The following is a 13,024-nucleotide window of genomic DNA, read 5'->3' on the forward strand; positions in this document are numbered from 1 at the left end:
CCAATTTGCCATGAAAATACTGTTAAAACTATGCGGGAGGATCCATACAAATTCGATAATACAGTTGGGGCTCCCTAATCCTGTTACATCTATGGGGCAAGATCTATCTAATCAGCACCCCCCAAATGGAGCTGGGGGACCGGTTCCACAGATGGCACCCGACAAATCAGACAAACCTACAGAGAATGACTTGGAAATACCCCTGACAAAAAAACAGCGACGGCAAGAAAGACGTCTAGCCTCTAAAAACTTGGTAGTCTAAAAAGCCTCCCCCTTACCTGCCACTAATGTTCCAGCAACTTGTGCTAAAAAACCAAAACGCAGGAGGCGAAAAACTAGGAAAAGTGCTAAGAAAGGATTAGGGACCTTAACAAGCTGGATCATTCTGGACATATCACAGGAAATCACCAGCACGATCCTTGAGGATCCGTATTCTGACATTTCTACCAGCTTAGTTGAAGAGGACCCGAAATGTTCGAATCAATATGGAGATGATAATGTGGATACCAAGGGGCCACATAACCCAATGGAAACAACAGAAATCGACGATCCTAATGCAAGTAAAATATGCATTATTAAAAACGTAAATCAAAAGAAGAGGGATAAGTGGTTGACAAGAACAGAGGTCCTGAATAAATTGCATCTGATTCCACAATTGCGGGTAACCCGCTCGGAAGATTTCTCTTTTGTGGAACCACTTACTGTATGTAATCCCAATGTTACAGCTCTCCATTGTTGTGTTCTTGCATCAGCTCAATTGATTCGATCTCATAAACAATGTCTTTTACAAGTGGGGGTGGAAGTAGATGCCTGTAAAGAGAAGGAAGATCCCTTACTCCCAAATGCTGAGTCTATGGAAGCCCAAAACAAGAGTGGTATACCTACCCAAATAATGGGAAAAAAAGTACAGATGTCAGATATTCAAAATACTTTGAAATGGTTGGCAGATTTGCTGCCTTTAGTTCTACAACCAACATGAGATTATACCCTGCTAAGTTGGAATACACATGGTCATCAGCATTTTCTTACTAATAAGGGTTCCCTATCAATGATAAACAAATATCCCATCATTTTATTACAAGAAACTTGGCTGTTGCAGCAGACAGTTATTGATGGGTACGTTATACACCACACCCTTGCTAAGAAAGGCTTCGTGGACGACCTTATGGGGGCTTAGCTATAGGGATATCTAATAAGATTAAAAGCAGAATGATCCCGGTGGACAGTAACTATTTGTGTGCTGCTGCTCTGACCCTCAGAATAAAAGCAAGATGGGAAGAAATACTGTTAATAAATGTATATAATCCCCCGGGTGCAAAGCATAGAGAGTGCATACAAGATACTCTGCACAATCTTTTAAGCAATTGGAAATTATCCAATGACAGATATTTTGTAATTGTGGTCGGGGATCTAAATTGCAGAATCAATAGCGGTGGTGGTATAAGCAATAATCAGCACCTAGCGAATAACAGTATATGGAATCAGGCTTTTACTGATAATGAGGGGATGTGCTGGAGGGGTTTCTTTGAATGCTGGGACCTTGAAATAATTAATGGTCGAACTAGAAATGATAGTCCCGGTAAATTTACCTGGAAGAATAGGAGTAGTGAGAGCACCTTAGATTATATCTACACTAGTGTAGAGATTGCGTCAATCGTTAAAGATATGAAGGTGAAGGAATACAAATGGAGTGATCACGACCCCTTGATATTATCACTGGGATACAGCCACCCTAATGTTGAAACTGCAAATCTGGGAGATCTCGTAATGAACCACTCCCTAAATCGTATTTCTTGGTCAGCGAATAATATTCTAAAGGCCACAAGGGCGTCTGGTGAGTGGGGGACTGAACAATCAAATATGTTTATGCAAATGTCACCTGAACAAATAGAAAGCCTGATAAGTGAATTCTCTGATCTGCACGGTTCTCGTAAAATGGGCCTGATGGTGGTTAAGGCTTCAAACGAATTAAAATATGACCGTGCAATTAGAGATAGGAAGCGCAAGCTTAGAGGAGACATGAGACATATTAGAAATGGCCCTGACCCCAAAAAGGTTATAGCTCTCAAAACAAGAAAGCTGAAGACTGCTTACCAAGTATGGCTAAAACACATAAAAATATCAGGAAAGTGGAGAGATGGCAACATACAGTTAGAACATTATGTGGCAAGAACACTCGTAAAATCTGGTCCATACTAGGGAAAGTGAAAGGGAAAACTTTATCCAGCATGGCTAATCCTATAGGGTGTGATGAATGGATCTCCTTTCTGGAAATGAGAAATATGGGGAGCAGCTGTAGGATTTTTATTCCTATGGCTAGCAAACCCCTTACCCCCCATTCTCTGTCTCTGTGGAGGATCTGCAAAATAGAATTAAGTCATTAAATACTTCACGAGCCCCAGGGCCAAATGGCCTCTCTAATATGGTGCTGAGAAACAACCCCCCTTTCTGGGCAAACCTTTTGAAAATATTGTTTGATAAGGTATTGTATGAAGGTAGTATTCCGACATCTTGGCAGGCAGCCATCATCATACCCGTTTTCAAAAAATGTAGTAGGTCTGATCCTACGAACTACCGGCTCTTATCTATGCTGGATTGCTCTGGGAAATTGTTCGCAGCCCTCATTTTGAAAGAATTGCTAACATGGGTAGAGAATGCTGGTATATTAGACCAATTCCAAAGCTGCCTCAGAGCAGGCTATTCTACTTCAAACAATATATTTATTATGAATACTTTGAGAAATAAGGCTTTGACCCGTTCAAATCCCCCACTATAAGCTCTATATGTAGATTTTAAGGCAGCCTTTGACTCGGTTAACCGCTCCCTTCTATGGAAGAAATTGAGGAACTTGGGCTGCCCTGAATCGTTATTGTATTATCTGGAGCTCTTACATTCTAATAATACTGTTCAAGTTAGGTTGGACAATCTGGGTTCTGTGACCAAACCCATCCCCCAGAGTCGAGGGGTAAAGCAAGGATGTGTGACAGCCCCTACCTTATACAATTTGTTTATTTCAGATATACCCAAATGCCTCTCAGGGATTAATAACTGTCCCCCTAAGATAGGCTCTTGCCACTGCCCACTCCTAGCTTATGCGGACGACTTGGTGATCATGGATCACACTTTCAGTGGTATCCTGAGATCAGCCAATCAGCTATGGCGCTATGCAGAAAACAATGAATTAGTCATTAACAATAGTAAAACCAAGCTGTTGCTATATACTGCTGGTAGAGTGGCTAGACCGAGAATGATGATGGGCCTGATCGAAATTGAATACACTCATATGTATAGATATCTGGGGGTAAAATTCGACAGTAAAGGAAATTATTTCACTTGCATTCAGGAGCGTAGAACAAAAGCAGCTCAACTCACAGCCTTAATCTATAAATTCACACGAGAACAGTGTGGATTTTCAATCTGGGCAGCACGTCAGCTGTATATTCAATGCTTGGCTCCCATGGTGACGTATGGTTTAGACCCTTTGATAAATATGAATTTAGGATGGATACAACTGGTAGAGGGTAAGTTTTGGAGAAAAATTCTTGGCCTTCCCCAATGTATCCCCATGGCGATCATTAGACTTGAGCTAGGAATCTTCTCTCTTAAAGCCATGGTTTTAAGGAAGAGGATGGAATTCTACATCAGGCTCAACGATAAACCAACTAATAACCTACTTTTGACTATTAAGGAAGATTGCATGGCGGGTTGACAGGCTAAATTTGAAAGCCAGATTCGGTCTCTGACTGAAGAAATCAGCTGGTCACCAGAATGGGGTAGGGAAAATGATGTCCTGATTACCAGCATGCGCAATCGCCTCAATTTGTGGGACTGGCAGAATAATTTTAACCATCTTAGTAGCCTGAAAAGCTATAGTTTCATCCTATTTGTACTATACACCTATTGAAAGGCACAACTCTATCTAAATTTGTGCCCATCAGAACATCTGAGGCGGTTTATTCTATTAATGCGCCTCAACCACTTACCGGTCCTGATTACCCAGGGCCCAGAGCTGGGTCTGAGTTTAGTAGAAAGATATTGTAGAATGTGTGATCTCCCTACCGAGCCAGAGACGGCTCGCCATGTGCTGATGAGATGCTGCAGGATGAGAACGAAGTATATAAAGCATCTCGGTGAGTTTGTTAATAATATAGATTATATGGATCAGGCAGATTTCTGGAAGCAGTGTGTTAACACCTACAATTCTAAATTGCATCTTGCACTCTATCAGGTATGGCGAGAGGCAGCTGCTCTCATGAATTCAAACTCAAGGGGGTTTCTCCCTGATAAGTAGTGGTACTCTTGCTGTGCAAGTATGAAATGTTTTATTTTAATATGAATATGAAGAGGGTGTTTCTCTCTCTCCTTTTACGTATATATATGCAATAACTATGCTCTGTCCTGAACTCATATACAATATCAATTATCTATTAACTGTATTAAGGATGTTATTAAGATTTGGAATTTTATCTTATTTTCGCATTTTAGGTGTTTGATGTAAATATGTGTAAAGTTTTTGACATTTGTTTAAAACTGTATCACATTAATAAATAATAATAATAATAATAATAATAATAATAATAATAATAATAATAATAATAATAATAATAATAAAAATAATAATAATGATATGGTATTTGTAACGTGCCTATACACAAGTGTTTCAAGGCGTGACGCAGCAAGGAAGGGGGAGCAGAGGGAGGACAGAGACAATGATCTTACTAGGCCAAGTGACATTGAGATTGCGCAAGTACAGGGCAGTGGAGAAGGGAAAAGTGCCAGGGGAAAGGGGAGGAGGCAGTGCTGCACATGGGATCAAACCAATAACAGGAAGTGCGGCCGGCAGGTGGCAGGTGCAAAGGTGAGTGCAGACAGCAGGTGTCTAAAAGTGCAGGTAGGGGGACTGTAGGGTTACAGATACAGACCCAAGTGCAAGGGTTGCCGGGAGGCAGTGCGGGTGTGCAACTGGGCGGGTAGGGACCTGGGCCCAAAATCAGAGACCAACCTGTTGACCAGTGCAGTATCAGACAGAAAATCAGCAGGGGAGAGGAAGAGAGAAGGCAGAAGCAAAGAGGGAGGTCTTGAGGTGCTTCCGGAACCGGAGATGGTCCTCCTCGCATTTCAGAGAGGAAGGTAGGCTGTTCCAGAAGGAGGCCCCAGCCGAACAGAAGCATTTCCAACGCGTCCGCTCCCGAAAAAAAAAAAAGCAAATGGGCCTCCGGCGGGGGATGATGGAAGCCTTCAGCCGTGTGGAGGCTCCGAGTCGCCACACAGCAGGAGGCTGCCATCGTCCCCCACTGGGGACCAAGGCATAGAAGGTAAGTGGGGTGGGGAGGACAGGGAGGTGGGAGGAGGGAGGAAAGGGAAGGAAAAAAAAATGCCTTACCTCTGTCCTCGGCGGAAGGTAGCCTCTCAGCCGTGAGGAGGATCGGAGCAGGGATGGCCCCGCTTTGAGCATCCTCATTGGCTGAGGGGCTGCCACGCCCCCCACCGAGGACAAAGGCTGTGGAATCCCGACAGAGGGATTCCCGGCCTGGTAATGACTCGGCGAGGGCCAATCAGAAGGGCTCTTTCATTCTGATTGCGCCCTCGCCGGGTACCAATTCAGTGTTATAGGTCACAGAGTTATCTTGCAAGCATAGCTTTGTTTTCGCTTATTTAAATAGCCTGGTTGTCGGACAAAAGGTCATTCCCAAGTATCCACACTACACTGCACCCGCAGTGATCAGCTGTTTACAAGACTAGAAGAGTAACTTCCCAGATCAGAAGAGCTTTGATTCGGTTTCTCTTTTGTGTTAAGGCACGATTCACGTTAGATTACTGCAGGCACAACCGTGTGTGGGTGCCAGGGCAGTCACTATGGTCATTGTCATGTCCTTTATGAGTTGCAAATTGTGGGTGATTAGAAATGATGGGGTGCCTAAATCTGCATGCTGTGGGGAACAATGACTACAAGCGGGTGTCCACACAATGATTTGTTTTACTGTGTTTCTTTTAGTCTTGCAAGTGCACCTGTAAAACTCAGAGATTGTTGAGGGTTATATTACTTTTGGGGGTGTGTGTTGAGAGGGGAGTGGAAGAGAAGCAGGATGCCAGGTAGGGAGTCTGTGTTTGGGGGTCAAGGGGGACAGGACAACAAGTAGGGTGTTTATCTTGGGGTAGAGTGAAGAAGAGGCAGTACAGCAGGTAGGGTGTGTGTGACCATTTTACATTGGGAGTGAGGCAGTGTGCAGACGAGGTGGGTAGGGCAAGGAATGCATAGGTTCACTATCCTTTTCTGTAGACCTCGTTCAAGCGGGGTTGAAAAATGACAACCAACATATATGAAATAGTCAGCCTTATAAAGAGCTCTTTGCAAGGTCACATACAGTTTTCTTTTTTTAATAATTTTTTTCCAAATCGGATTGAAAGTGCTGTAAAAGGAATGCAAATATGTGCTAAGTGTCGCATTTTAGAAGAGGTCTTGTTTTCAAATCTCTGATCCCTCTGTGCCTCTCCCAAAGTGTTCTAACAATATCCAAACCTCCTTTTATTCAACTTAAGAGGCCCTTATCCAGCCCTTGCGAGAACATTGCGGAGAGCAACCTTGCAGGCAAACATCCCAGCCTTCCCAGCACACATTCTTTTAGAAAGTACAGGACGCGCGAGAGCACATGGGAGAGCAGCACAATTAATTATAGGAAACACAGGCCGGCCTTGATTTGACAGGGGGCACTTTATATTGTTGACGCTGAGCATTCTGGAACGCTCGCCACGGGCCCCACATCAGCAGGGAAGTGTAATGGGAGATGTGGAGGAAGGAGATAGCCGGCTTCTTACACCACAGTCCAAACAGCAGCAGCGTTAAGCTCAATACAGATTGCAATATCGCATGTGATCCTACTCTTTATTGTTTTTTATTATCACTGGTTTTGAATGAATGAATTGTGCTTAACTGTAGCACTGTGTGGCTCTCATTTTAGTTTGGGCTTATTGCATTATAGTACAGATAGAGAGAAATGGCAAATGAGGAGGGACACACAGCTTGTATGTGTTGTTTAGTTATTTATCCACCCATTGACTGCCCATGGCCATGCCAAACCCTAGGACCATTGCCACCCAGTTCCTACCCTTCCATCCAAAAACACCTGCTCATGGGAACTCTTTGAGCCAGCTTTAATCAAGCGTTACCATCAAACGTCACACTCAAAGTGCCTGCCAGTGTTTTTTCAAAGCAGTCTTCTGAGAGCTAACGGGGGTCATTACGACCTGGGCGCAAAGGAATACCGGGCACCGCCCTTTGTGGATCCCTCCCTTAACGCCTGGTTTTATCAGGCGTTATGGACGGGACCCGCAAAGGGATACCGGGGTCAATAACGGTACCGCAATTTGCGGTACCGTTATTGACGCCTTCCCATTGAGCACTATGTGGGCTCAAATGGGTATGGGGAATGGCTTTTCAAATGGGGATTTACCGGTCCCGCAAAGGTCGGAATAGACCGGTAAGTCCCCATACCACCAAGTCGGTGGCGGTACTGGTATTGGTGCTAGTCATGGCGCTAGTAGCACCATGACTAGCACCAACCTCGGAATGAGGGCCAATGACTTAAATTGAGTTGTAAACAAGCTACTGGTGTACTAAAACTGTCTTAACCATGTCTCCCTTCAGCCACTCGTTTGTAAACACTATACGTCTGTAAGCACTATGCGTGTCCTTCAGTGAAGATCTGTTAAAACAAGCATTGGCAAAGCCAACAGTTTTGGCTTGTGCATAAGTATTAGGCATGTATCCAGACACTGCTTTTAGATCCCCAGGTGCTTGCCCCACTTTGCACCTGCTACCATCAATTGTCATTTAATACCACTACGGTGGTGACTGGCAAGTGCCTTTCCCATCTCTACACAAAACTGTTGGCATTGTGAATGGTTGTGTTGCCACGCATTGTAACTGTGTGAAGCCTGAAGGGGAGGGAAGTGAAAAGATCTGCTAAGAATAACACAAGTTGGTTAAGTAAGCCAAGATTCATCCCCTTCTGGGTAGTCATTTATTAACAACTTGCTCATACTTTCAAGCTGATATTTTACTCTCCTTGTTCTGTTTTAGACTTGATAGGGATGGGAAGAAGTGCCATGAAACACTTGTGTTTAGGTGCATTATAAATGCCATATCGTATCATAACATAGCGACCATTTATTGGTGTGCCTTGAGTTAGGCTTTGTTCAAGGGTTTATGCTACATTAGGCGACATTTTACTTTTGCACCACCCATCTCACAGATTGGATGTTTGTGGGACCAATTTGGTGTCCCCTGATGGCGAGAGTGACTGCCTACAATGTCTTCACTGTGACATCAAAAGGTGTTTTTGTTTATTTTAAAAACTCTGAAACAACATATTTTCGCTTTCTTAAAATACCGTCCCATGCAGATCACGAGCAGTAGTGATTTATATTACGTCCTAAGTGTACTTCACAGACAGGACCATTTTGGGAGTTTCGCACAATCTTCTCTCATACTTCCAAAAAGGACAGAATGAAGCCTCACATTTACTCCTTAGACTAACACTGACAAGCCTATTATCCTACCTCGGGGGCAACTGTTGGCTGCCTGTTAAAAACAGGGATGAGTTTAAAAGAGTCAGTATGGCTCAGAGAGCCTTTTATAGCACTGGACCCCACTTCCTTCTGGAAAAAACGGATTGACTATTAACCCACTCAGCCACTAAGATCTGAAGCAGATGCTCTCCTGGTGGTGTCAAAAGTAAGAAGAACACTCCTAGGTGGAACACTCCATCTCCTGCTTGGGCGCAGATGTTTAAACCTCTTTGCTCGTATATTTAAGAACAATAGACATCCAGTTGTTTTAGGAGATGGGCGAGGACTCACCGATCACCCATCTAACCATGATCTTGTGTTGTGTTAGTCTCATTCACTGCTGGAGGCCACTACCCAGTGGCGATGAATCTGCTTTAGAAGTATATGAGCATAGCATAACAGAACCAGCTCAATCTTACAAACCCAACGATGAAGACAGCCCCTTTTCACTTCTCTTATCGAATGGGTGATGCTCTGATTTGCTTCCACGTCACCTCAACTATTGTTCTATAATTGGTGCCATCTAGGTCGATGGTGATTATGGTTCTACTCTGTCATATTCGCTCAAGCATTTCTCCAATAAATGATAGGTATGCACTCAATTCAGAACGCACATGCACTAGTGACTGGGGCCATGAATAGTCAACGCTGTGCTAGGGGAGTGGTGGCTCATTTTTCCCCTCCAATTAGAGACTTGAAAGGCTCAGAATTAGAGCTGTTGGTGGATGGGAAATTGGAATTGGATTACAGCTGAAGTTTGCACTAACAGATTACATCAAATGCCCACAACTACGTTTATTAGAATTACTAAACTTATAATTATATGCCTGTCATATCCCTGGTTAGTCCATAGGAAGAATTCCCTTGCCATACCTACACTTAACCAATGATTAATTATTGTTTTCACTGAAAGCAAGAAAACAAGTACAAACAAGAACTACTCATTGATTACAAATGATTTGTCTGCTGCAAGACAGAGTGATACCCACACTGCAAAAACAGATCTACACCATTTATATATATCAAACAATATTTAGTACATTCTTAAAATGCACATGAGATATCATGTTATTTATAAATGTTTTCATTACAAATTGTATAACCCTTATTTCTATGCAAAAACATCTGAGGTTGTTTGTGGTATTTTCGGAGCTTTGCATGTGCTTAGTACATTGCATTCATGTGGCGTATTACAAAACACAGATCCAATTAGTAATATAAAACACACACACACATAGCAACCATTTATTAGTGTGCCTTGACTTAGGCTTTCATACACATAAGGTGTACAGTGGACTGGTTTATGATCAAATATCTGTATTTGAAAAGCTGGTTACACTTACATTTTGTATGTCATCCTGACAGTGATTTGGTACATACATCTATATTAATGCATTTGTTATTCCAGAAAAACACATACATTTAATGGTCACTTGAAGGGGATGCGCTGTACATTCAGGATGCTTGGAATACCGGCTGTGCTGTATATTGTACAAATATACCTTTGATTGAACATCATAACGAACCAAGGAACATTCTAAACCTGGAACCTATGCCTATTTGACTTTGACAATTCTTACTTGCAAACACAAGTAACACACACAAATCGTCTTTAATCCTTTTTAATTGCATTCAACGCTGGTGAGGTAAACATAATACAAATGACAGTTGTAGGCAGAAAAGCTATTTGGTTAGAATAAACATTTTTCTCTGCAGAGTGCACAGAGAAGACATAGAAGATATGCCATGTATATTCTTGTATTGCAACTGTATGCATCACACTGTGAAAACATTGCTCCTTCTTTAATTATAGAATGAGTATGCATGGAATAGCTATTATTGGCAATTCTCATTTTATTATGAAACAAAGAACACAGAATAAAAAACTAGCACGTCTATTTGTTAAAAACAATTCACTATTTTGAAGAGATTCATTGCATATTGTAGCTCAAGAACATTGTATTTACATTCTCTATCAGTACATGTTCTAGAAATTGTAGCAGTTAGTTAAATTATTCTAACTTTATACAATCTATGTTAGCATAAAATGTGATGGTATGGAAGAAAAAAGTGCTTTGTCTTGAATGACAGTCATACAAAGCAGATGCTAATTGGCTGCAACTATAAGGACCCGTGGATATAAACTCTAATCTAAAGTTGTAAAGTAAACATTTTTGCCAAACCCATGTTATTCAATATGACACCAAGCCTTGTGGTGAAGTGCAAGAACAGCTGATAAACAATAGATGGCACTGTTCCTTGAAGGCGTTAAGGTTTATTTATTTATATATAGGGAGGAACAATGCTCTTTTGATCACAAAAGAACGTACAATACATACAAAAAATCAGTATTGACGGGAAGCAGTGAGCTTCTTACAATGGAATGAGTTCAAGTGACATTCTGACTAGGCTGTGAAGGGGAGTAAATGGAACAGTCACCAAGGACAATACATGGATGGACATACATAGATTTAGGACCACCAACATTAGACATTTTTAAGTGCAGGTATACGGTATGGTCAGCTGTGTTAGGAATGCGACCATGATGGATGAAGTGCTACAGTGGAGGCAGAGAAAGTGAGGGACAGAGGCAGTTTAGAGGCGAGAGAAAATAATTGCTACGAGGTAGATGAGAGGTAGGCTAAGAGGATCAATCGGAGACAAGCAGGTAGGCTTTTAGTTTGGTTTTGAACAGATCAGTGTGCACTGTTTCTCAGATGTCTGGGAGAAGATAATTCCAAGCAAGTGGAGCAAAAAGTGAGAAAGAACAGAAGCAAGAGGAAGCACAGCAAAGGCGAGGTGACATAAGAGTAGTCAAGGAGGCAGAGCAGAGATTACGAGAGGGATTGTAGAGTTGGATCAAGGAGTATAAGATACAGTGGTGCCTTATCGTGGATAGATTTGTGAATCAGGAGAAGACATTTAAATCTGTCCCTGTTTTGCATTATCAGCCAGTCAGCCTGGTGATGGTATGAGGAAGTAGGTGTGAAGGGAGGGAGTTCAAAGAGAGACCTGGTAGTAAAGTTAATGATCTTGTCGAGAGGAAAGAAAGCGTAGTTTGGGAGACCAAAGAGGATGCTGACACAGTAGTCCAGTTTAGAGAAGACAAGCGTGGTCAGGAGATTCTTGGCAGTGAAAGAATGAAGTGCCTGATTTGCCTAATATTTATGAAGTTCTGGCGAGCCGCCATTGCAGTTTTGGAGATGAAAGTATAGAAGGTGTGAGAAGGGCCATATATGAAGCCAAAGTTCGTAGCTGGAACGGAGAAGGGGAGAGTGTCAGGTGGGAACTGGATAGGCCAGGGAAGAGATGAGAGTGTGTATTTGGCAGGGAAGAAGAGCACCTCTGTTTAGGTAGGGTTTAACATCAGATAGTGTGAAATCATCCAATATTTTAATGGCAAAGAGAGAGTTGGACATTTATTATAGAGAGATCAGAGGAGAGTTCAGGAAAAGAGAAGATTTGGGTGTCATCCTGTCACATCCACTGTGTGTCATGCGTCGGACTGCTTACCTGCATTAAGCTGGCATTTCTAACAATGCTGGTGTTTTCATCACGGGATGGGGCGGGCTGCTCCATGGTCATAGTGCCTGTGGCGGCAGACTACCAGCAACGCTGTGGTGCCCTCCATGTTTGTTTGGCCATGTCGGGGTGGTGGCCCCACCTGTTTCTGACGCTGTTCTCTCCCAGCCTGGTGTTTCCAGTATTAAACACATTGAGACTACAAGTTGTAAAGAAAGCCTCAGGAGTGATCTCCATCATCTCAGTTAACATATTGAGAATAAGTATTGTGAAGAAAGCCTCAGGAGTGATCTCCCTCATCTCAGTAAATGCATTGAAAATAAGAATTGTGAAGAAAGCCTAGCGAGTGATCTCCCTCATTTTAGTAATTTCATTGAGAATAAGGGTTGTGAAGATAGCCTTGGGAGTTATCTCCCTCATCCCAGTAATTGCACTAAGGATAATAACAGTTGGGAAGAAAGTCTTGGAATTAATCTCCTTCATCTCAAAAACTGTTCAAACAGTAACCAAAGTGACCAGAACCTCCTGAGCAGTATACCTCATCTCAGTAAGTGGTATACGATTGTTAAAAGTAAGAGATAAATAGTGTGGAACTTTCAAGAGAGACTTCAGAAAAGCCTAGAGGGAACTAGGAGGGCCCATAAGATCTACTGTGAAGAACTGATAGAAGAGCACTTTGAGTAACGGAACGAGGAGAAGAGAATCATTCTCCTGGGTTACATTTGTTGCATCTGAAGCTACAGGTAAAGGTTGTAAAATACTGTCAAGAGAAGGTTGGACTTGTGGATCCAGTAGAAGGGAGTCATTCTCCTGGTATTTCCTCTTCACGAAGAAGAGTAGAATTGATATAAAGAGTCTTGGACACTACCTGTATGCCGATCACTACAGAACCAGAAGAAGGTAGTCATTCTCCTGGTACTATCTATGTTTCTTT

Source organism: Ambystoma mexicanum, chromosome 7q, assembly GCF_040938575.1.
Source record: "Ambystoma mexicanum isolate Mex_15411 chromosome 7q, UKY_AmexF1_1, whole genome shotgun sequence".
In the NCBI taxonomy this organism is placed as follows: domain Eukaryota; kingdom Metazoa; phylum Chordata; class Amphibia; order Caudata; family Ambystomatidae; genus Ambystoma; species Ambystoma mexicanum.